This window comes from Carassius auratus, chromosome 37 (genome assembly GCF_003368295.1).
Source record: "Carassius auratus strain Wakin chromosome 37, ASM336829v1, whole genome shotgun sequence".
In the NCBI taxonomy this organism is placed as follows: domain Eukaryota; kingdom Metazoa; phylum Chordata; class Actinopteri; order Cypriniformes; family Cyprinidae; genus Carassius; species Carassius auratus.
In genome coordinates this window covers 4,750,660-4,774,673 of record NC_039279.1, presented here as the reverse complement: position 1 = coordinate 4,774,673, position 24,014 = coordinate 4,750,660, and the positions used below count along the sequence as shown (strand labels likewise).

At 36.2% G+C, this 24,014-nt stretch overlaps 1 pseudogene; it reads left to right on the top strand.

Moving 5' to 3' along the window:
- The window catches only part of LOC113055933 (protein quaking-B-like), a 32,737-nt pseudogene extending 8,723 nt beyond the window's left edge, over positions 1–24,014 (top strand).

The window sequence follows — 24,014 nt, the reverse complement described above, 5'->3', positions numbered from 1 at the left end:
GGAATGATTCACACAAAAATGTCACCATTTATTCACCCTTATTAACTCTTGTATTATTCCTACACAGTTTTTGCCATGAAGATAGGCTTAGATGCTGACATTGCAATAAAAATGAATAACTACTGCTACTATTCACACTCATGAGAACAAATGAGGTTTGTTCTTGTTCATCAAACAGGCATGGTGTTTACCATATTTGGTAAGATATTAAAAAAAATGTTCTGAAGATGAATGGAAGGGTAAGTAAATGTTGGCAGAATTTATATTTTGGGGTGAACTATCCTTTTTTTAACTTAACAGAAGAATAAAAACCATGTAACTTGTGATCTTCACGGTTTTGCTTGTTTAATATTCCCAGCAGAATCATTGTGAATATTATATATTTCGCCCAGCCCTTGTGACTCATGGGATAGGTCATGCTTAGGCCAAAGTTTTGGACTGTTGGAATGTTAAGCCATAGAGTCACACAAAACCCAGTATAAACTTCTGACTGACTGTTTAATCTCCTTTCAGCACTCAATGTAAAGTGAACAATTATACCAATTTCATGTATAAGAGCCAGAATGTGTAAATTAATCAGCTTTGAGCCATTTGAGCTGATGTTTGGATTTGTACTTCATCGTGGGACTTTGCATGGCTGATTTTACTCGGATGGTTCATTTGATCCAACTTTATTCAGAATGATAGCATATGGGCAGATAAAACCAATCCTAATGTAACCAGTTGGGATTCATTTAAAGCATTGTAAATAATAAAACACTGTTTTAGGAATAGGACACATGGTTAGATGGATTCGTGCCAAGAGCATGCATTGCATGTAATTGAGTGTAAATGCACTTACATACTTGTGTTCTGAGTGATTCAATATGAGTGGTGTTATCAGTGAAGTTCAGAAGACCTGCTGAGTTATTGCTTATGAGATCTTGTTGAGGTTCTCTGCTGTGCTCTGGGAGGATCCTAAGGGAGCCCGGCAGGCTAAGGCTAGCTCAGCTAAGGGTTATATTTAGGTCATTTTAATCTGCAGGCCTGGGCCATGCTTTGATGTTGTCATTTTGAACCATATTGTACATCAGTGTAAATCCATTCTAATATACTGCCGCTTCTTACCAATATCCTCTAAAGAGCTTTTGTTAAATAGTAATTATTGCTTCAGTCTTTTAAGCTGGTCTCTTTGGAATTCCTCTGTTTGGACCGGCGAGCATTCAAAAGGCTGGTGTCTGATTCGCTCTTTGTGAATGCACATCATGGCGTGCTAGTTCCTCCATGGCTGGCCGGGCTTTCATGCCCTTTAGGAGTTATTTTTGAATTAAATAGTTGTATGAATTCATCAATACTTCAGCCAGCCATTTATAACAGAAAGCACTATTTCTTTTTGTTCTCAAAGATAAATGAAGCAACTTTTATGGGGAAAAAAAATCCATGTGGAGATCTGTTTTTGAAAAATTTTTGAAAAGTAAAAAAATTGTCATGATACAAGTTTTCCAATATCAGATGTTAAACCCAATAGTTCACGCAAACATAAAAATTCTGTCATCATTTACTCACCCTTGTGCCATTTCAAACCTGCAGTCATATTTTGAAGGATGTTTGCAACCAAACAGTTTATGGACTAAAACACAAGAGATATTTTTCAAAATATCTTCTTTTGTGATCCATAAATGAAAGTAAGCCATACAGGTTTGGAATGACAAGAGGGTGAGTAAATAGTGGCAAAATGTTAATATTTAGATAATCTATCCCTTAAAGCCTGTTTGTCTTATAATCTCATGCCAAGTCTTAATTCAGAGTGGCTTAATATAATTGAGTTCTAAATGTGTCTGTTTGACAGAAATTGGACGGGTACGGAAGGACATGTACAATGACACTATGAATGGCAGCACAGATAAAAGGACTTCCGAGCTCCCGGATGCTGCGGGGGCCCATTGCTCAACTCCAAGAGAAACTCTATGTGCCCGTCAAAGAATACCCAGATGTAAGTATTAACTCAACGCTTTTTAAAATAGTAAATTCACATGAGTTTACTGCTTTGTTGGTCAGTTACTAAGATTATTGTGTAGACTTCAATCAAGTGTTCCGAAATGTTTTCATATGTATTTATGAGATAGTAGCTAGCTGCACAGTCGGAAAAAGTGTGAAAATTAGATTGTTACTGAGACTGTTTCTCAAAAAGTATACCTTTTGTATGACAGGTTACTTTAAAGAGTGCATATTAGTATCTTAAAGGAACACTCCGACTTTTTGGGACTTTAGCTTATTCACAGTATCCCCCAGGGTTAGATAAGTCCATACATACCTTTTTCATTTCTGTGCGTTCTATAAGTGTTATTTGACCCACCCACTGCTAGCCTAGCTTAGCACAAAGACTGGATGTAAATGGATACTGTTAGCATAGTAATCCCAATAAGTGACAAAATAATGCAAACATTTTACTATTTATGTGTTGTGATCTGTGTAGTCACAGCGTGTACAAATAACAAGGCTATATGAGACAGAGACCATTTTTAATCGTATAAATACTGGGAACTATATTCTCACTAGGCGTAGGAGCACAGCTAATGTTACTTGGGCGGAGTGGCTACTTGGGGGGAGTGATTAGGCGAGACGCGAGACGCCTTGTTGATGGTTCCGTAAACAAAACAAACGTGACTAACTAGCTAGACGTGACTCGTGATCATGGCTGACTTTGAGAAATTGTCAGACTCAGAGGAATTTTACTGTGTATCAAACCAAGATCCAGAACCATATAGTTTTGAGCCGGAATACACAGACGATGAGTAACAAACTTGGAAGCTGTAAGACAAGATGTAGAAGGGAGAATCAGAACGAACACAGACTGGTGCTGTAAATGTGGAACATGCCAACCTATGCCGACAGAACCGAGTGCCTTTGTTGTAATGAATGGGACCGGGTATTGCCATCAATGTCAAGGCTTGATGACAATCAAAATATTTGCGTCACTACCACGGAAGATTTCTCTGCCCTAATATACCCGGCAGTTGTCACTTTTTTTCCCCATTGTGACAAGATCAACTGGAAGAAACGCCCCATGCCGAGTGAACCTAATGGTCAGCTGTCCACCAAGTAAGTGATTTTGTTATAATGATCACGAGCAGTGTGTTCATGACAACACAATAATAACAATAAAGGGGAAACACGGAGCCCATATTCACGTAATAGTGTCACTACTAAGGTTATATTACATTAGCATGGCACTGTTACAGTATGGCTAATGTTAGTCATCTCAAAACATAACGGTACACTTACCGCAGCAACAGGTGATCCAATTTGTCCTGTCTTTATTATCGATGGGATGCTGTATCCTTTAGCACACGTTTCATGGTCCGTGTGGCAACTTGCATTTTTCCATAGTCGTCCACAGTAAAATGTTCAGAGCAAACGAAATACTTCGTGAAGGTGTTTACAGGTGTGTTTGGATCTATTTCCAGAGCAAGTAGCCATCGATTCATCAGGTCAGCGTTTTGGGTTGGAATTCTATGAAACATCATAGAATATCCATCAGTGCAGGCATGTTTCTGTGGGTAAAGCAGATGATTTATTGATAAGAACAAGTTCAGTCATGTGCGCATACAACATCAAGGTCAATAAAGCTGCTTTAAAGCAGATTAGTATCTTAAAAATGGCAATTTCAGCACATTACTATTCCAGTAATACCATGAATGTGGTGATGATTTTATTTGATCACCTGATATGTGTCAACGAGGGCTTACAATGCACCTTGAATAGTGCATGTAAACAGAGAGAGACATGCATTAGTCTTAACATGTTTTTTTAGATTACTTAAAGCTGCGGTAGGGAACTTTTGACGCTCTAGCAGTTAATAAACAGAACTGCTTGCGTCTTGCGGAAGAACATCGTATGTTTATGTCTATGAAGAATCACAAAGGTACTGGGTTACTCCGCCGCGGTACCCCCGAAGCAATCTAAAATAGTCCGAATATAAACACTTATTATAGGTGTACCCTAGTGATTCAGGACAAGCCAAAAACAAGGTTTGGAAAATGGATTCATGGTGTACTCGCTTATTATATAAATTATTCTACATTTTGAACACAAACAAAGTTACGGACCGCAGCCCTGATTGGTTGATTTCTTACCGGGAGCGGTCTGTAACTGCAAATGGCAATAGGACCACTGGGAGGAGCCAGAGGAGCTTGATTTTTTCACAGATTATCTGTCTCATATTCTACTGTCAGGACATAATGACAGGTTTAATTGGAAATTGGAAATTTGTCCATGAAAATGAATTTATATCAAGTCTGTTATCACGTGTGGATTAAACATTTGGAATTTTTGCACTTTGATTGTGTATACAATAATTGATGACAATAATTAGCATATTAAATATTGCTTAATACCACAAGTCTAGGCACTGTTTGACTTTCAGCCTGTGCTTCTTATTTGAATGCATTGTGAGGGGCGATGGACACACTTTCACACTCTTCTCAGAAAACATACTTTATGGAGAAACAGGCCTGAGAGTGGATTAAGTGAGGAGCCCAGTCTGAAACATTTGTATGTGAACTGTACAAAGTGTTGGGATGTATGTTTTCAGTGGGTGATTATGTGGCCCATTTGATCTTGACCGGATTTAGGGTCAAGGCTGTGTTTAAAGAGACAGTAGTGCTGGGTTTCCACCGAAATTACATGACACAGCATACATGATCACTGAGCTTCCGCTGATCGCGTGGAGCTGACCATCTCCGAAATCAGCAAAACACATTTTTAAATAATTGATCAATCAGCATGTTTAGTGCCCAAGTCCGCCCCCCGAAAGTTCCGGAACTTTGAAAAAGTACTACCTCGCCATCAGGGACTTTCTGAGGGGCATATTTTTTACCCGGAACTTTATTTAGTTCCTGGTTCCTGTGGTGGAAACGCACAGAGTGCCAGGCCAAAGTCCCTAGTTCCTGGGTAAAGTTCCTGTGGTGGAAACGGGGCATGAGTAGACGGAGTAGAGTTTCTTGCCGACAACTCTCACATTTCTTCTGTCTTTAAGAGCTGATGAGAGCGATAGCAGGGTCAGGGTTAATTTAGTTTAAATGAGAGACACGTGACAGGGGCTTGTTTAGTTATAATTAACCTTTGTCTATTGTCCTCTATATCAGGATGAATCCCAACCGCTGACAGCAACTTGTGCAAATATGCAAAATTAACATGTTTGACAAGTATTTAAAGAAATATTCTCATATACTCATTCTGATGATGTTTTTGCCTCAAGTAAATACGTTTTGAAGGAAGAAAAGCTTTTCAATAGATTAGCCTGATAGATGACAACACACAGGGACTTCTAATCTGGTGTCTAGTGTGAACCTGCTCAGAATTTCCCGTTGTTGAGTGACTCATTGAGGTCACAAACTTCATAAAGCAACAAAGTCATTTGGAACAGCACACTGCCAACACCAGTAGGTCTTGTTCATGTGCAATATTGCTCAATGATTGTGGTTATTCAGTCCAAACAATGAGGATTTTTCTGGACTATTCAGATCTTTAATTGCCCTGCCAACATTTTCACTGGCCACACTTCAAAAAAAAAAAAAAAAAAATTAGGGAAGATTTTATTCATTGGTGACATGTTTTTCAATAAATTAACAGAAAAATGTATCCTAATTACACTTTGTGATGCCCATTTTGATAGATCATTTGGGGGCACAACAAATCCTTATTTTATTTGCATCCATCAATCATCAGGCTTGTTTTGAGAGTGACTTTGCTTCCCTGTAATAGAAGCAGAATTCTGATAATCCTGCAGGAAGCTGTCAGGGATACCACCGTCCCACAATGAGTGCCAAGTGTGGGTGAGAGACATGCAGGTCACTGGCCTTTTGGAGAGAACAATCTAGAGTATTATCCCTTCTTTCATAGTCTTTGTGAAAACAAATGATGATTAGTTTTCCATTGTTCATGCTCTCACCGTCTTTATGTAAAGACCGTTCAGAGTGATTTGGAGGCCACCGCCTCAGTCTGTCAGCCTCTTCCCACTCTTTTCACTCAGCTGTCGACTTGTAATGAGGTTTTTCCAGTGCTTTATTGTTGTTCATTGAGAGCCACACACTTTAGATGCAGTTCTTGAACTTGTTAAAAAGCACAAGGAGAAAAAACATTGTATTTACTTAATTTTGTTAGCATTCTATGACTTTCTTTGGTTTTTAAAGGGGAAATTTTTTTTTCTCACTGTCATGTTGACTTAGATACATATGAATTTTAAAAAAATATGAATTGTTCTTCTGTAAAACCAAAGTCATATACAGCTCTGATGGCTTGAGGATGAACTATCTCTTTAAAGTGTAATATACACTAACATTCAAGGGTTTGCGCTCAGGAGGATTTTTTAAAAAGAAATTCATACTTTTATTTAGTATAGATGCAATAAAGTGTTTAAAGAGGTCACAGTCATGGCATTACAAAATATTTGAATTTCAAATAAATTCATCAAAGCATCCTGAAAAAAAAAATGTATCACGGTTTTCACAAATATATTGAGAAGCAAAGCTGTTATCAACATTGAAAGTAATAAGAAATGTTTTTTGTGCTCCAAATCGGCATATTAGAATGATTTCTGATCTGAATATACATGTGACAGTATCAGTATGTTTTAAAATATATAAAGATAGAAAATAGTTAATTAATATTTTTATATATTACCATTTAACACTTTATTTGTATTCAGTTTTTTTCCCCAAGGTCCACTTATAATCTTATAATGTATTTTTGTGCAAATTATTTGTCTATTTTTCTGTTCTCCCTTTAAGAAGCATCCCATTCTATTTCTTTTGAAATGTCTGCTTGCAGACAAGGTTCTGATCAGATCAGATTTTTGTGATTCTGTTTGTGATTCACAGAAAATTACTGACTTTGCAGCTTTAATCAACATCACCTGGTAATCAGTGGGAATTTGGTTTGGAAATGATATACTATCAGTCCCTTCAGTTGTCTGTGCAGTTACGTAGTCCAGCAGTGATCTCACTGTGACACAGCTTACCAATCAGAATGACAGGAAGGTTGCCAGAAACATCTAGACTGACAAAAACAAAGTTCATCAAGTCAACTGTTGCACTAACATTGCCTACAAACACTAAACTCCAATAACACAAGGACACAGACAGACATACGCTCAGTGTCATCAACAGTACACAGTAGTCTGATGAGCTCATTTCTAAATATACATCACCGAGGGCCAATGACCCCCAGCAGCTGTGAATGGCCTGAGAAGACATGAGCTTTAAAAGGAAGAGAATGCATTGTGACCCTGAGAGAGATTCAGCTGCCTGGCTTATCACTCAACCTTTGTGACAGATAAGGTTGAATGCTGAAAGAGTAGCGCAACCACTGGCCACAAATGCCAAAAAGCACAATGTCTCGGCCTTTTAAATGTGGCAACACAGTAAATCACTTCATGGGTCGAGTCACAGCTTAACCGATCATTCGGTTTGCTTGACTGCTGGTTTCCATATACAGATGTCACAAAACATCATTTGTAATGTCTAAAGTGTTTGATTGAGAGTAGAAACTGGTGGAAATGGATGGTAGAGTAAACAAATTAACCATTCATACATCACTTTTGTCCACATTTGAATTGAAAGGATGTTGGAAAATAGTATCCAGTAAATGGTTGTTTTATATGACTTTTAATGCTTAAATCCTGAAAATTGGAACAAGAATTTGTGTTGGAATAAAAGCAGTCTAGCACTGTACCATTGGTTGTTAAATATGGTTGGTATTTGTGTTTTAGATGACTCCTTGACCCCTTTGTTAGGTTAAATATGTTCCATGTGACTTGTGTCATGACAGGAACAGGGTGGAGTACAGTTAAGGCTTCCCCGTGGCAATTGGTACATTCCAAAATCACATTTGGTCTCTTGATGTTCCCCTTTCAATAAAAGGGGATTTGACATTCCAAACATTCTGCCAGGGTCCCTTTGATTGAATTATAAAATTAAGTTACCATGCTGCAGTTATCATCATGCTCTGCCAAAGCTTCCATATGGGAGAACCATTAGCTGAGGGGATGATGCTCTGTGTTTTTAACCTTGAAGATGTGATTATGGCTGTCTCTACTTGTCTATGCTGGTCTTTTTCAATTTAATCGAACAATTGTTACAAGTCTCAGAACTATGCACATATAAAATGAATGTGTGAGCACATTGATAGGAACACAACAGTCCGTCACATCGAGAGGGGAACCCAAATGATTTCAGATCCATATTAGATTTTCAGCACTGGGATGCTGATACCAGATGCGTGAAATACAGATGTTTTTTTTTTTTACTGAAAGAACTTTCTTGTTTTCTCTACCTTTTGATGTTTCTTCACAGTTCAATTTTGTGGGAAGAATCCTGGGGCCCCGGGGCCTGACAGCCAAGCAACTGGAGGCAGAGACCGGTTGCAAGATCATGGTGCGAGGCAAAGGCTCCATGAGAGACAAGAAGAAGGTAATTTTTTTTATTACTTTGCTGTAATTTTTTTTTGCTTACTTTACTGTGTATTTTCCTTTTCTTTTCTTCCTTTATTATCTACATTTCTACTTTTTAATATTTTTGTTTCTCTTTTCCGTTTACTTTCTTTTTCTTTTCTTTTACTCTTTCATTCTTTTACTTTAGTTTCCTTTGCTTTTTAAAAATGTATTTTCTCCTTGTCTTTCTTTCTTTCTTTTCTTCCATAGATTGAAGGGCTTGTAGACGTGTTTTTACTACATGTATTTTTTAGCGAGGAAGTCCATATACTATATGCACCAAAACATAACTAATAGATGTCAAATGGAAAGAGAGTCAAGAGGCAAAACCCAGGTGGTTCCATTTTAAGGGAAATCCTGACTGAGTCTGCGTTGCCTTCCCGGCTGTAGAACTGAGGCAGATGATTTTTCTGCCTGAGACAGAGGAAAAATGACTCAAATTAAAATGAAAATGGGTGCTGTTAGAGAAAGGAGAATGCTCTGTTTCTCAAGCTCAGTGAATAAGGTTTCAGTTCCTTGTCTCATCCTTCACCATTTAGTCTGAGTTTTCAGATTAGAGTTCAATTTGGGCTTGTTGCAAATATCCAGTACTTTAAACCAACAAAAACAAAAACAGAGCAAATAATGCAACTGAAAACTGTTATGCTTTAATGGCATCTATGCCTTGTAAAGATATTTGATGGCAGACTATTTGGTTTTAACATGGTATATATAGACATTAGCAACTATGAACTACTGTCTTGAGTTCTGGCCTGTTTCCACAGAAACATCAGGACTGTCTCCTTTTTGCATAATTGAAATCACTCAAAAACCTATTGTTTTATCAGTTTAAGACTTTCGAGGATCTGTGTTAATTCCTCACCGCACAACCTCCAGTTCCTACCCAAGCATGCAAATGAAACATTAAGTGCATACACGGTAAAATAGTGTGTAAGAGGCTTTGATGAGATTCAGATTGATGGGAATTAATGGAACACATTAAACTGACATGCCTCAAGCAAAGTGCCATTCTCTCACTTTATTGCACAACCTATGTTTATCACACACGGGATGCTTATGAAGGCTGTTTCGTTGGTCAAGACAGAAAAACAGACTGTTGGCTCAGCACTCTTAGCAAGACGAGGTGTTGCACATCTAGGAAGAACAGAATAGACAACTGAAATCGAAAGTTTTTAAACCTCAGCTGTTTCCTCAAGTTCAACATCATTGTTTTCTGACAGCAGCCACTAGGCCTTATGCTTTCCAAAACACTCTTGTCATAATTGCATGTCAAAATTAAATCCGTGTAGAGTGTTTTTGAAGATGCAAAAATGAGTGTTAGATTTTGAAACCATCAAGACCTGTGTTCTGCAAACATAATTTCTGAAAAAACTACTGTGACAGCAGAGCGAAACTTGTGCATTAATCATGTAAAATATATGACAATCAAGGAAGAGAGAGAAATAAGAAAAGTTACAGCCATACTATGTTTCAAGCCATTTAATAACTTCATGTGAGATACATACTGACATTTAAGTTCTTATTCACTGAAAATATCATGGTCATCATTCTAAGATGTTAGATGTTCTCCTAATAATAACTCCTTTTGTATTCCACAGAAGGAAGAAAGTGATAATGATCTCAAAACCCATGACATTAAGTAAATGGTGACATGTTTTTTTTGTGTGTGTCAATTATTCCTATAGCAAACTGCTATGTTTATAATATCACATGATGAAACAGGGAAAGTCAGTTCAGATAAAACTCAAATATAGACCAAAATATGCCATTAAGTGCACAAATCCTGAGAAAGCTTGCTAAAATCATGCAGGTGATGTGATATTTTTGTAATTTATAGCTTGTGTTAGATTGGCCTTTTACATTCACTGTTGATCTATAGCTGTTATAGTTATGGACATCATGCAAGCAACTTTTTCACACTTTGCTGTGTTGTGCTCAAACTTGCCTACCCACATAAAAAGTAGGCCAGAAGAAGACCTCTCTGCATTGTGCTGTTGCTTAGACTGTTTCTGAGTCAAAATTATAGGTATTATTATCACATAACCAGCTGTGCACTAGACTGCTGCCTTATCGGATGCACATATTTGATCATATAATTACTCTATTCTGAGGAGGAGGCAGCCACTCATTAGCAAATACAACGCTACCAACTGTGATCTGAGACTGGTGTCCTCGGTCAAGGATGTGGCCGGGATGTCTATGTCTTTGTTTCTCTCATTTAGACTTTACCCTTGAGGCCAAGGCGATGTCTGCGATTGCTTGAAGCGGGATCCTCAGAAGGCAGTGAACGAGTTCACAGTAATTGATTGTTCTGTAGGTCGTAAACATAAGCCCCGCTGTGATGAAAACCCAGCAGGAGACAATGCATTCAATAAGGCTCAATGCTTGGGCCATTTCTATGGCAACCGGCTTGTCACTGCTGTTGGCCGTCTGAACCCTGAGATAAATTGACAGTCACTTGTCTCCAAGCTAACTGTCGCTACGTGTCTGTTGGTGTTTGGTGTCCATGTGTCCAAGAGTCTAGAAAAGTTTCCATGGAAACTATGCGCTATGTAGTCACAGGAAGTGATCTGAATGCTCATAGGCAATCGATCCAGAGTCTTAAAAATGTCCCTGGAAAATACTTTTGAGAAACACTTTCTTGGAAATGTGGCCTGGTAGGTTGTACACATACTTTTACATGTCTTCCAGTGGCGCTTATGTGAGAGACTCAAGTTAGAGTAATTTCCCAAACCCACCCACCCCTCTTATTCATTCACCAGTCATTTCCTGTCTCCTCTCTTTATTTTTAGCCTTTTCGTCATTTTAAAATCCTGTATAGACTCAAAAACACCCCTGGGTTTTTATTAATTGTACAGTTGGGGTTGTCTGTCTGTCTGTCTGTCGTTCTGTCATTCTTTCTATCTATTGTTATATCATTCTATTTTTCTATCTATTGTTCTGTTGTTCTATCTATCTATCTATCTCTGGATCTATCTATCTATCTATCAATCATTCTATCATTTCATCTATTGTTCCATCTATCTATCTATCTATCTATCTATCTATCTATCTATCTATCTATCTATCTATCTATCTATCTATCTATCTATCTATCTATCTATCTATCTATCTATCTGTCTGTCTGTCTATCTATCTATCTATCTATCTATCTATCTATCGTTCTATCGTTCTATCGTTCTATCGTTCTATCATTTCATCTATCTATCTATCTATCTATCTATCTATCTATCTATCTATCTATCTATCTATCTATCTATCATTCTATCTATCATTCTATCTATCTATCTATCTATCTATCTATCTATCTATCTATCTATCTATCTATCTATCTATCTATCTATCTATCTATCATTTCATCTATCTATCTATCTATCTATCTATCTATCTATCTATCTATCTATCATTCTATCATTCTATCATTTCATCTATCTATCTATCTATCTATCTATCTATCTATCTATCTATCTATCTATCTATCTATCGTTCTATCGTTCTATCATTCTATCTATCGTTCTATCATTTCATCTATCTATCTATCTATCTATCTATCTATCTATCTATCTATCTATCTATCTATCTCTCTATCTCTCTATCTATCTATCGTTCTATCGTTCTATCGTTCTATCATTTCATCTATCTATCTATCTATCTATCTATCTATCTATCTATCTATCTATCTATCTATCTATCTATCTATCTATCTATCTATCTATCTATCTATCGTTCTATCATTTCATCTATCTATCTATCTATCTGTCTGTCTGTCTGTCTGTCTGTCTGTCTATCTATCTATCGTTCTGTATGTCATTCTGTTTTTCACTCTAACACTGTCTGTTTTTCTCTGTTATTTATTTTATTGGTCGGTCTATCAGTCAGTTCTGTCTATCTTCTTGTCTATCTTCAGTCTATTGTTATATCCTTCTGTCTATCATACTATCTATCTGCCTGTCATTGTTTTTCTGTCTACCCATCTATCATTATCTATCTATTGATCAGTGTAGTTCTTGATCTTACTGTCTGTCTATCTTAACAATTGTTTTTCTACTTTAAAAATTTTTTTACCTAAAAGACTATACATTTCACTTAATTTTTTTTACTTGTATTCAAATTTGAATTGCAATTTTGTATTTTATTTGATGCTTTACTTCAAATTCAGGAATTGAGTTGGTGCAGAGCCCTGGTTTTTAAATAGGTCTTATGTTTTCTGTGAACAGGAAGAGCAAAACAGAGGAAAGCCCAACTGGGAACACCTGAACGAAGAACTGCACGTCCTCATCACTGTGGAAGACTCTCAGAACCGTGCTGAGATCAAACTCAAGAGAGCCGCCGAGGAGGTCAAGAAACTGCTAATCCCTGCGGTGAGCCATTTGTTTCTCTGTTCTCCTGACTTCATACAAAGATGAGGTTTTAAAAGAAATGTTGAGTGGCAAATTCACATTGATTATCCTCAACAAGCAAGACTCATGGAAATTCTGCTTAGTCACTGATGAATGTATTTACTCTAAAGAGAACATGCTTAACTGAAAGAGCTGCGCTCAACAGGTCTTCTGCTTCCCTGCTAGTCGCTCTGCATCCACAGATAGGTAGATGTGAGCAGGAAGCAGAGAACAGGGTTGTTTGCCTCCATGAGAATAAGTTTGGAGCCCCTGAGCACACATGATCCCAGATGTGCAAAGGTGAGCACCATAGGCAATTTTTAATAGGCTTAATTATCTTATAAATTAATGAGGAGCACAGGACTGAAGGGTCAAGACTCAAAAGAAAAAGTCTCACCATTGCTCTGGGATGCGGAGCTGAATGCCAATTAACCTTTGGGTCTAAAGGAAGTGACAGCAGGTTAGGAGGAAGTGCCATTAGAAGCCTCGTGAGGTTTGAGAGAAATTTTCTTTTTCTCTAGTGTTTTCTACAATTTCTTTCTTTTTTGTTTTTCATTATAATATACCTATGAAGGCAGACATAGAAATTTAGCAATATTCTTGCATCAGAGTTATCTAATTTAGGGAGAATACTGTAAAATGTCAAGAAGAACAATTCACTTTTGTAGGATTTTAGACTAAAATATAATTATTAAAAGTTAAACAAGGACTGAATTCTAAATTGGACCTATTTGTTAATATGGGGTCTTTGCCCTGATTTAGCTTTTTCGCATGACATCACCAAGCCTCCTTATCTTTTTTATTTTTTATTTTTTTTCTCCATCAAGTAAAGACATAATTAAGTCAATTACTGTTGCATAAAATATAGTACAGCCCTACATTTTTCATTCTTTGTTGAATACCCGGAAAACAGGTTGCATACTACTTTTTTTCTTCTATTTTGGATTTTGAATCAGTGTTGTTAATATTAACTAAAGCTAAAACTGCTATTAAAACAGTAATTAAAGCTGAAATAAAATATAAATATTGGAGGGAAATACTAATATTTAAAAATGTTGCCTGGGCAACTACAACTGAGTTGAAGCTGAAATATAGAAATATAAAAAAAAATGTATAAAGTTACTTAAATGTAAATTAAAATTAAAATGTAAAATAAAAAAGCGAATTAAAAATAGTAAGAAATGCTGTAATAGAATATAAAAATATACTAAAATAACACGTCGTTTTGTGCGCAATGAAGAAAAAACTTTCTTGATTCTGTGGTATTTCATATTGTGAACAACAGCTATTTAACATAAAAAAGCAGAATAGAATTAGTAGCGGATGGAATTTGGGAAATTTGTGTAATTGTGTATGGTAATCCCTTCTGCTCTGTCAAAGAGAGAGGGCTTCTGGACTCCCTGTGGTGCTACCATGGTAACCCTCTGGGATGCACTGATCCTTGATTGACAGTTGTGCTCTTTCTCTGCAATGGAGTCCTGAATGGGGAATAAGCTCTTTAGAAAGTTTAGCGCTGTTTACTCCAGGAAGCTCCCGTCTTGAAGGTAAACCCACTGCGATTGTGTTTGTCTTCATCAAACCATTCAAGGGAAGAGTATTCAGCTCTTTTTCTTTGTCATTGCCCACTTATTAAAAGGTCAGAGAAATAACTTTTTGTAATAGAATGTTGTCCGAAGAAAATGTTTTGACATTTATTTTTAATTCAGGTCTGTTCTAGTCAATGTCATGCGCTGTGATGCCACTGAAGACTCTTTCTTCTCGATATTCATTTTATAAAAACATTGATCGTTTCACCACCAGTGTAGAAAAACATTCTTGTAGTGTCTGATTTTGAGCTCAATGCCCTAAATATTCAGAAAACAATTCTTCCCCTCAGAGACTATAATCGGTAGTCTTTCTAACATTGTTTCTTTCCTAAAATGAGTGGTGACTAAACTAAATCATCTTGTATTGCCAGTTTATGAAAAGATAATTTATAGTATATAGTTTTAAAAAGGTTTGGCTTTTCCACTTTTTTTCTACTGCTTTTCCTCTTGAAAGCTAATGGGAGAGAAGGGGATTTCGCTAGAATAATTCACATTTTTAAGCTGTTGTTGTCAAATTCAACTCATCCTTCATTTAAAGTTTAAATTGATTATTTTTAAATGTATTTTACGTGGTTGATATGCACTAGCGTCAGGCATTTGGCTGGCAGCTCTCAGCAAAGTATGCAGCCTCCTGCTGTTCACAATAATATCCAAAGGCTTCATTACTTTTCCAATTGTTCATTGTTTTATTGGATAAAAACAACAACAACACTTTTACTCAAAATTACTTTCTGGTAATATTTCAAGAGCTTTTCATAACTAAATTAATTGTAAGTAAAAAAAAAAAAAAAATACATACATACATGTTAAGACTTTTACAGTTTTCGAGGTCTAGAAATCATGCTTGTAAAAGACTTTAGGCTTCCTCATTTGCATATCCCTGTTTTTCCAAGACTTGGGGAATCCTGGATCTTTGGGAATAACAGAACAAACTAAATGGATCAAACAGTTGTCATCTTGAGGTCCCCTGGAAGTTTGCTGAGGCTCTCTTGTGGGTTTAAGCCCCTTAGTTAAGAGCCACCAGTTTATATGAACCACTTCATCACAAACTGACAAAACTATGTCCACTTCAGGGGAAGTGAACTGTATAAGGGGGAAACCGCTTGTAGAATGAGCTGTTGCAAAACGGAGAATGCTGTGAGGCGTTGATCTCAGCACCCGCTGTTGAGTAATGCAATCTGTTTCTTTAACCTCCTGCTCTTTGGGCCAGGCTTGTTTTAACAGTGGCAGAGTGAATCATCTGCTAGCTGTTAGCAAGTGTGAAACATTAGCTTCCCTGCACCACTGCACTGCCTCCTTCTCAAACATTTTAGCAGAAAATGTGAAGTTGAGCTTTATTAAGTAAGCTAATAAGTGATAAGTTATTACTAACAACTTTAACTTAAAATATATATATATATGTGTGTGTGTGTGTGTGTGTGTGTGTGTGTGTGTGTGTGTGTACAGGCCGAAGGTGAAGACAGCTTGAAAAAGATGCAGCTGATGGAGCTGGCCATTCTCAACGGCACTTACAGAGACGCCAATGTCAAGTCACGTAAGAATGACATCTTCAAACATCGACCTGTGCATTTTCTCTTCCCCTTAAATATCCATCTCTTTATATAAAACTCTCTATCTCTTTTTAAAAAAAAAAGAGTTTATTTGGCTTTTACACACAACTCGCCTTGTTTGTGAATTTTAGCTTTATGTTTATAGAGCTTGGAAAAAAATTGCAGCGATATATTGATATTCGTCAAACATTCTGGTTAGAGATTTGTTTAAAACCCAGGCATGTTAAACCTGTTATAACTTCAGTTAGTTCAACCCAAGCAATTTAACATATATATTACAGAAAGTCTTAGTAGATCTTAGTGGATCATTTCAGTTTTAGTCATTTTTGTGAGCTTTATTAAAAGAATGCTTGAATATTGATTATAATAGACTGTAATAGAAACTTCAATAATTTATTTTGTGGCCATGCAAGCACTATCCATGTGCATAGTGCAAACTTATTGTTTATTTTTGTGTGAAAATAATTGCATAGACAGCTGGTTTACTTTTTGAAATGATTGATTAGCCCCTCAATTTCTCTTCCCCTCACATCTTTGTGTATTTACACTTGTGCATCTTGTCTTTTTTTAGCAGCCTTAGCCTTCTCCCTGGCCGCCACAGCACAAGCTCCCCGTATGATCACCGGCCACTCCCCGGTGATGCCTCATGCGGCACTGCGTACCCCTGCCCCCGGCGCACCCACCCTCATGCCACTCATCCGACAGATCCAGACCTCTGCCATCATGCCCACAGGCACACCCCACCACACCCTCTTACCCCAGACCCCCGAGTCAGGCATCATCTATGCACCCTATGATTACCAGTACACCTTCGCACCAACCTCCATTCTTGAATATCCTATTGACTCAAGTGGTGTTTTAGGTAAGAGTTTTGATGATTTGGTTGTCTTTAAAGGTGTTTTGTACAGATTATGCATTTAACACGATTTGGAGTTAGGGATTGGCAGTATGTTATATTTAATTTAACTTATTATTATTATATATAATAACAAATTATTATAATTTCTTTTTAATTAATGTTAATATATTCCTTTCTTATTTTATAATATATAAAAATATAATATTAAAATGTATGTATATGTGTGTTCTGTTTTTAATGTTATATATACTTATAAAACACACACACACATACACATATATATATGAAGAGTTCAGATGCAAAAGCCTCTAAATCTGAAATTTTCATCTAAAATTAGGATTTTTATTAAGCTCCTAATGCATAGGTTGAGTCATTTTACTTTAGTGGCAATGTGCAGGTCCTTTTCCAGGCTATTAAAGTGAAATAACTGAACATAAATATAGAAACTTGATAAAAATCCTAATTTTAGATGAAAATTTCAGATGGCATTTAGAGGCTTTTGCATCTGAACTCCTCATATATAGTCAAAATATTAGTTTTGTTATTATTTAAATTAGACTAACTCCTTCATTCTGTCTTGTCCTTGTAGGTATGGCTTTCCCGACAAAAGGCTAGTAATGCTCAGGGGTTTAACACAGTCCTCAGCCCATACGAGTGTTAAAAATGCTTTGCTTTACAGCTGCCTTGGAACAAAAAAAAAAGACAAAAGAGCAAACGAAGAAACTGATTTTTATAAGAAACAAAAGACTAAACATCATAACTACTCATGTTTACACTGGTCTTAACTGTTCTGTTGACTTATACATAGATTAAAAATTGATATTTTCAGGTAAATACTGATAATTAAGCCTTATTACATTCCTCTGTTTGAAAGGTAATCTATATTTGTTTAGCTTGTAATATTTCTATTATTTTTACTTGGAACTGGATCTTAGATATTTAGAGAGTGATCAGTATTATTGCTAATATAACATGCTTGTGAAAATCTTCCTCCATGAAATAGCCTGTAGTGAATTCATATTATCTGAAGCATCTGGTGTGTTGAGCGGAATACAGGGAATCTATAGTAATGTATAAATTAGTCAGTGAAAGTTTAATAGAAATGCAGAAATTGAGAAATGGCTACAGCATGTAATGTGATTTCACTATAACAGGGCCCTGGAGAAACGGTCAATTTTGCCTTGTAATTTGGTCTTATAAGCCTTGATTGTGAAACAATGTGTGAAATGTAGTTTTAATGTATTTTGATGAATAATCTGTTAATTCTTGTTTTATTGGCAATGTTGCGCTTTGAGCAGGTGCAGTGACTACTAAAGTACGAAGGCAGGATATGCGCGTCCATCCTTACCAAAGGGTAGTGACCGCAGAACGAGGTTAGTTTAGCTCTAGTGTTCAAACTCTGCTCTGTGTGTGTGTGTGTGTGTGTGTGTGTGTACTTCTTTAGTATGCTTTTCATTGCATCTCACTCAATACAAAGAGAGGAAATGTTTTAGTCACTTCTAACCTGCCAAACAAAAAAGCATCATTTGAGATTTCAGTGTTGCTGTTATCAAGTATAGTACGTGCCAGTCATACTGTGCAGGGTTCATTTACACACTAAACCTACCAGCCTAGAAATGCATCGAAACTGTAGGTGTTTTCAGCTTACTTGATTTATATTTTGAGAATGTTCTCGGGGTCAATAAAGCAAAGGTTAAAAAATAGAATACTGTTTAAAAAAAGGAGGTTGCAGTAGGTTTTAACATTAAACAGTAGGTTTTAAAAAACCTGTGATGACAACATTCCAAGCTCTGAGATTTAAGTGGTGTTCATCTAGTGAGTTGCTAAGACAGCATCCAAACTACCATGGAACTTTTAATGTACACTCTACATAACCAACACAGAACGTAAATGGCGCTCTGAGGGAGGGAACAGGAGACCCAACTTAAATTCCAGTTTGAGGTTAGCATGTTGCTAAACTAATTAGCATGAAGATACATAGAACACACTGGATGAAGTGTACATTTTAAACATGCCTCTATAGGCAGTTCACCAGGTTTTGGAACAGACTATTAATATAATCTGATAACTTCAGCACTTAAAATGCATTGTATTTTGAGACAAGTATGACCTAAAGCTTAGTGGACGTATGTAGATGAAAAACAGCTAGTGTGATAGTGTTAGAACCACTTTGGAGAACCTTTATGGAGCAAAATTGACTGTCCACTGTGCTCCATTACACTGATGATGTAATGATGGCCTTCACGCTCATAGTCAATGAAGGGTAATGGAGCTCACCTGTTTGTTTGCTTCTGTTGATTCCTTCATTCGTCATTCCTTTGATATCCTTTCTAAGTTTTAGATTGTTTTCAGATAATTTAATGTCACTTAAGTACATTAGTGTCCCATGTAAATCTACTTTCTTATTCTGATCCATTGAAACAGTGTTTCGGCAGCTTTCAAAGAAACAGTTTTGAGTTTTTACTTTCTGAATAATGGAACAACCTACAAGATTTAGGGTTTGGAGGAAAATATGATTTTTTTTTTTTTCAGTCTCATCTGATATAATAAAAAACTTATTTATGGTTCAACCTGTCCAGACCAGCATAAGTTTAGAAGATGGGTGCAATGCTGGTTTCCCCCAATTTATGATACAGATGTATACTAAATCATTTTGAGAAAATGCAATACTGTATATTATTTCAGGCCTGTTATAAGCTGTTTCTAATTTCAGAAGAACTTCTGCAAAATTCTGATTTTACTTTCATAATTCATTCCTGAGTGATTGTACTGTCTGCAATCTTTTCTCATGTTACATATTTATACCTTTTTACTGCAGTTTTTATCCATAGATCAGTTGATAGTTGTCGTTTAGGTTAAAAGTAAGGATTTGGCTAGGGTCATTGAGCATATACATGACAAAATATTTCATATGCCTTTAATGGAAATAAACTGGATCTAAGGGAATTACAGCACCAGCTTCTAAAGTCTGCTATAATGAAGCTGATTTAAACTCTTATTACAAATACACAAATGTGCCAAAACTGTACATATTTAATAACTATGACTCCTGAAAAAACTGTAAACGTGAGAATCTACTGATCAATATAAGTTAATTTCACACCCGTAAGACTTTAACATAATTATCATAATTTAATAGACCAATACAACTGACCAGTTTAATGCATAACAATTGTGAAATTGCACAAAATGTCGAATCTATCTTGTCTGGCTTACTGACCACAGCCACGGAAAGATTCCTGAGCAAGGGAAAATGCTTTTAAAGGAAAGGCATTGAATGAAATATCCCAAGCACCAGGCTTGGACGGTGTCACATTAGATAGACTGGACGGTTATGAAGGTTAGGACTTGTTTGAGAGTGTAAGTCATCATATGCACTGCACATAAAAAAACGGTTACTTCCGCTCGGTGCAATATCAGAGCATTATAAAGAGGATTCGGAGTGCTTATGATCCCTTAAACTCCCCATTCAAGAAATTCCTCATCATAAAAATATGGCACAAATATTTTGCACTGAAGATTTTAAATCACCAGCTCATAGTCTGCGATACTCAGACAGAGCAAAGAAACGGCAAAACCTCATGAGATGTTTATCAACGCAGGACGGTCACACACTGTGGCGCCTGTTAGCACAAGAACAACAGATGAACTGAAGAAATATTCCATTTTTGGTTTGTTTGTTTCTTGTTTTGCAGTAAGCTTCTTTTTTTTCTCTCTCTCTCTCTCTCTCAAATGTATGGAAAAGAACATAGTTATTTTGTGTGATCTTTTTAAGATGAGTTTATGAAAGCTATATGTTTAACTATAAAGCAAGAACATTTATGAAATTCTATTGTATTTGTAAATGAATAGGGAAATTATACTAGTAAACATGTTAGAGAACAATACCATGTTATTTTTCCAGAAGGGGTACACTTTGTTTTTAGGGAGTCGTACCTATGACAGTCTTGATATACTGTCTCATAAGTTATAGTCTTGAGAAACAAGTAGATTTGTCTTTCTAATTGTTTTCTTGTGTTTCCAGTGTTATTTTAGCCCTACAATTTCAGCCTATATGCTTTAGTATCATTCTGTTGGATTAGCGTTCTGTATTTTTTTGTAAATAGTCCAGTTTTAAAGGCAATAAAACTTGAGTTAAAAAACCACCAACCGTTTTGTACTGTCTAGAAATCTTTTGATTTAGCCTGTGACTCTCTGGTTTTACTTCTCTTGTCACATCTCTGTAACTACTCATGAATCCATATCATCACTAGCAGCTTTGTGGCTTTGTATCGAAGCAGCACTCGAATGCTTAATAGCAGTCAGAAGATCGTTCCTTGATTATATTAGTATCTTTTAATCCAGGATTGATGCCCTTTTGCCGTCAGTTTTTCCAAATACCCAAACTCTACTGACTGCTACTAACCATTAAGTGCTGTTAGTTTGATTCATAATGCCTCTATAATTGATTTGCCTCTTTGCTTCTTTAACCATTTTCACCTGGGAGATGGGTTCTGGAGTGAAATCATGAGGCCTTCATGATTTTGCTGTGTTAACGTTGAGCAGTTTTCTCTTACAGTAGCTGTAATTAGTAATGTCATATTGTCATCCAACCGTCACTAGCTGAAACTAATCTCCTTCTCTATCTTTTTTTGTCCTCTTTATGTCCTTTTATTTTCTTTTTTTCTTTTCCCCTGTCTGTCCATTTTTTTTTTTTTCTCTAACAACCCAGCCGCCACCGGCAACTAACCAATGACCCTCTGAACTCTTCACCCAATGATGACCTGACCATTGCCTGCCTGCTGACCAGTTCTCTGGCTCTCGTCCTTCGCTTCTATGTTTTGGCGGCCTGCTGGTGAGCCCAGAAGCAGCTTTAATTCGCTTAACACAGCCGAGAAGTCGTGATGGCCCCACGCCACCACCTCCAGAACAGAATCGCTCCCCTTCTCAAACTGAGGACCTCCTTGGTCAGGTGACCTGGGCTTCCCGGCCTGCACTGAAGTGTCATAAAGCAATAACGCAAAAATCCTACTTTTAGTTTTTCACATGCACACACTAAATAAACACAATTCTTTATTGGTTTCTAAACATTAAGCATAATGTTCTATATAACTCTCCATGTTTGTGCACTGCAATTCTAGTACCATCCTGAAGAGTTTGTAAAAACAAACAAAAAAGCAAAACAGCAGTTTATTTTAAAACTGATTTATAGGTCCAGATGTCCATAAGGGATTTAAAAGCCATGCTTGCCTACCAGCGTTTTCTTCAGAGAACTGTCGAAAAGCATCCAGACACATGAGCAAGTGTACAAACACTCATCGTCAATTAATACCTTTTTAATACGAGGGTGCTGCGCAGGAAATGAATTTATATTTTTTTTAGGTGATCCTTTTTGTATTAAAAAAACAAAGCAGTATTGTCAAAATGTGATGAACAAACAATGTTTATTTCCTTACGACTAATTTTAGAGACCAAAATGGTGTCTTTAAAAAAAAAAAAACTAGTGCCTTATTTTACACAATATCATCAGTTAGGAACAAGTATGAATGTCCATCAATGTGTTATATGCCAACATATCAGGTATTTCTGTTCAATTCCTCTCTATTCATGAAAACAAGGTTAAACTCAAAAACTAAGTTTTTGAAATGTGCATTTTAGAATTTTTCCTTACAAATAATGATTTTTACCCACTTATCGCACTACATTAGTTAACATCTTGAGTCATTTATGCTCACAATCCGTTTGTATTTGATAATGTACAGTATGTGTACGAGCTCCCTAGTATGTTTAGGGATCCATCACTACATCTGTTACACAGCAATGAAGCCTCCTCAATATAAAACTTAACACTTGTCAGTATTCCCATATTTTTCCCTCTGCTTATATCTCAAAGAGCATTTATTCAGTTCACCAGGATGAATATTATAAAGGTTTGGGCTTAATTAGTACAGAACTCATTTTATTCCTTTTGAAAAACTGAAGTGTGCTAAAGAAGCGTGCAGACATGTCACATTTATCCATACCTTGCTATGCAAATGATTTTCAGTTTTATTGAAATGACTGAATAAATTTCCTTCAGTTGGGCTTCCAGTTAAAATGTCAGACCATTTCAGTGCTGAGGAACAACAAAACTAAAAGTGTATTAACAGATTATAAGTACATTTTATTATTTGGTTACCATAACTGGATTTTAAGAAGATACATCTCCTTTTCTAATAACATTGGTTGTATTCATGCCGAGCAAATGCAATACTTTTTAGACATTTGAGGTTGTGATGCAGTTGCATGTCATTTTATGTTTTATTGTTAACCTGGAAATTGCTAAAGGAAAACTCCTGCAAATACATTTAATGAATGGGAATTGTTTTTACAAGGATCTCTCACCCTGTCAGATCAAGTAACTGGAGATGTTTGGTAATGTGTGTTTGGTTTTTATTGGTTTCGCGTTTGCTTTCCATGCAGTATTACTATAGACTGTGTCAATATGTGTGTGAGTGTGTGTTTAATGGGTGATTGTGTGAGTGAGTGTTTATGTAATGTATATGCCAATGAACTGCAACTCTCCATTTAAACTTATTTTTTGTTGTCAATTTGTTTTTTTGCAAACCCAAGCAGCTCTCTGCATTGGAAAATATACAGTCCTATTTATAACCATTGTAACATTTTATAATGTATTTTTCTATCATATTTTGTATGTGAGAAATAACATTAAATCACATTTCCAGATATGCACAGTATGCCTTATTACAAAAAAAAATTATTGATATGAGAGACATATTTTTCCCATGCTGATATAATTCCATAGGTGATGGAAAATTGAAAAACGTATTCGATGAACAATATAATTTGGTTCCAGACTCACTCGGAGCAAGTTTTAAAGTGGATACTACTTGCTGGGATGTTTGGTTTGTCATTGTTGCTTTGCCTCTGTGCCTTCTTATGTAAATTGTAAGCTATTAACCATTTCTAGTTACATAATTTGATTAATCGTTTCTTGCCGATTGTACTAACATTTGATGATTTCTATTCATTAACACCAACAATAATTTCTTTTGTCTGCTTTGAATCCTATAGAACAGGATTTGTGTGAAATTAAGCAAAAGAGTGTTTTACTGACTGAAATATGCTGGACTAAACTCTGTACTGAGAAGCAATAGCAAAATATTAAAATCATAGTTTTAAAAAAAGAAA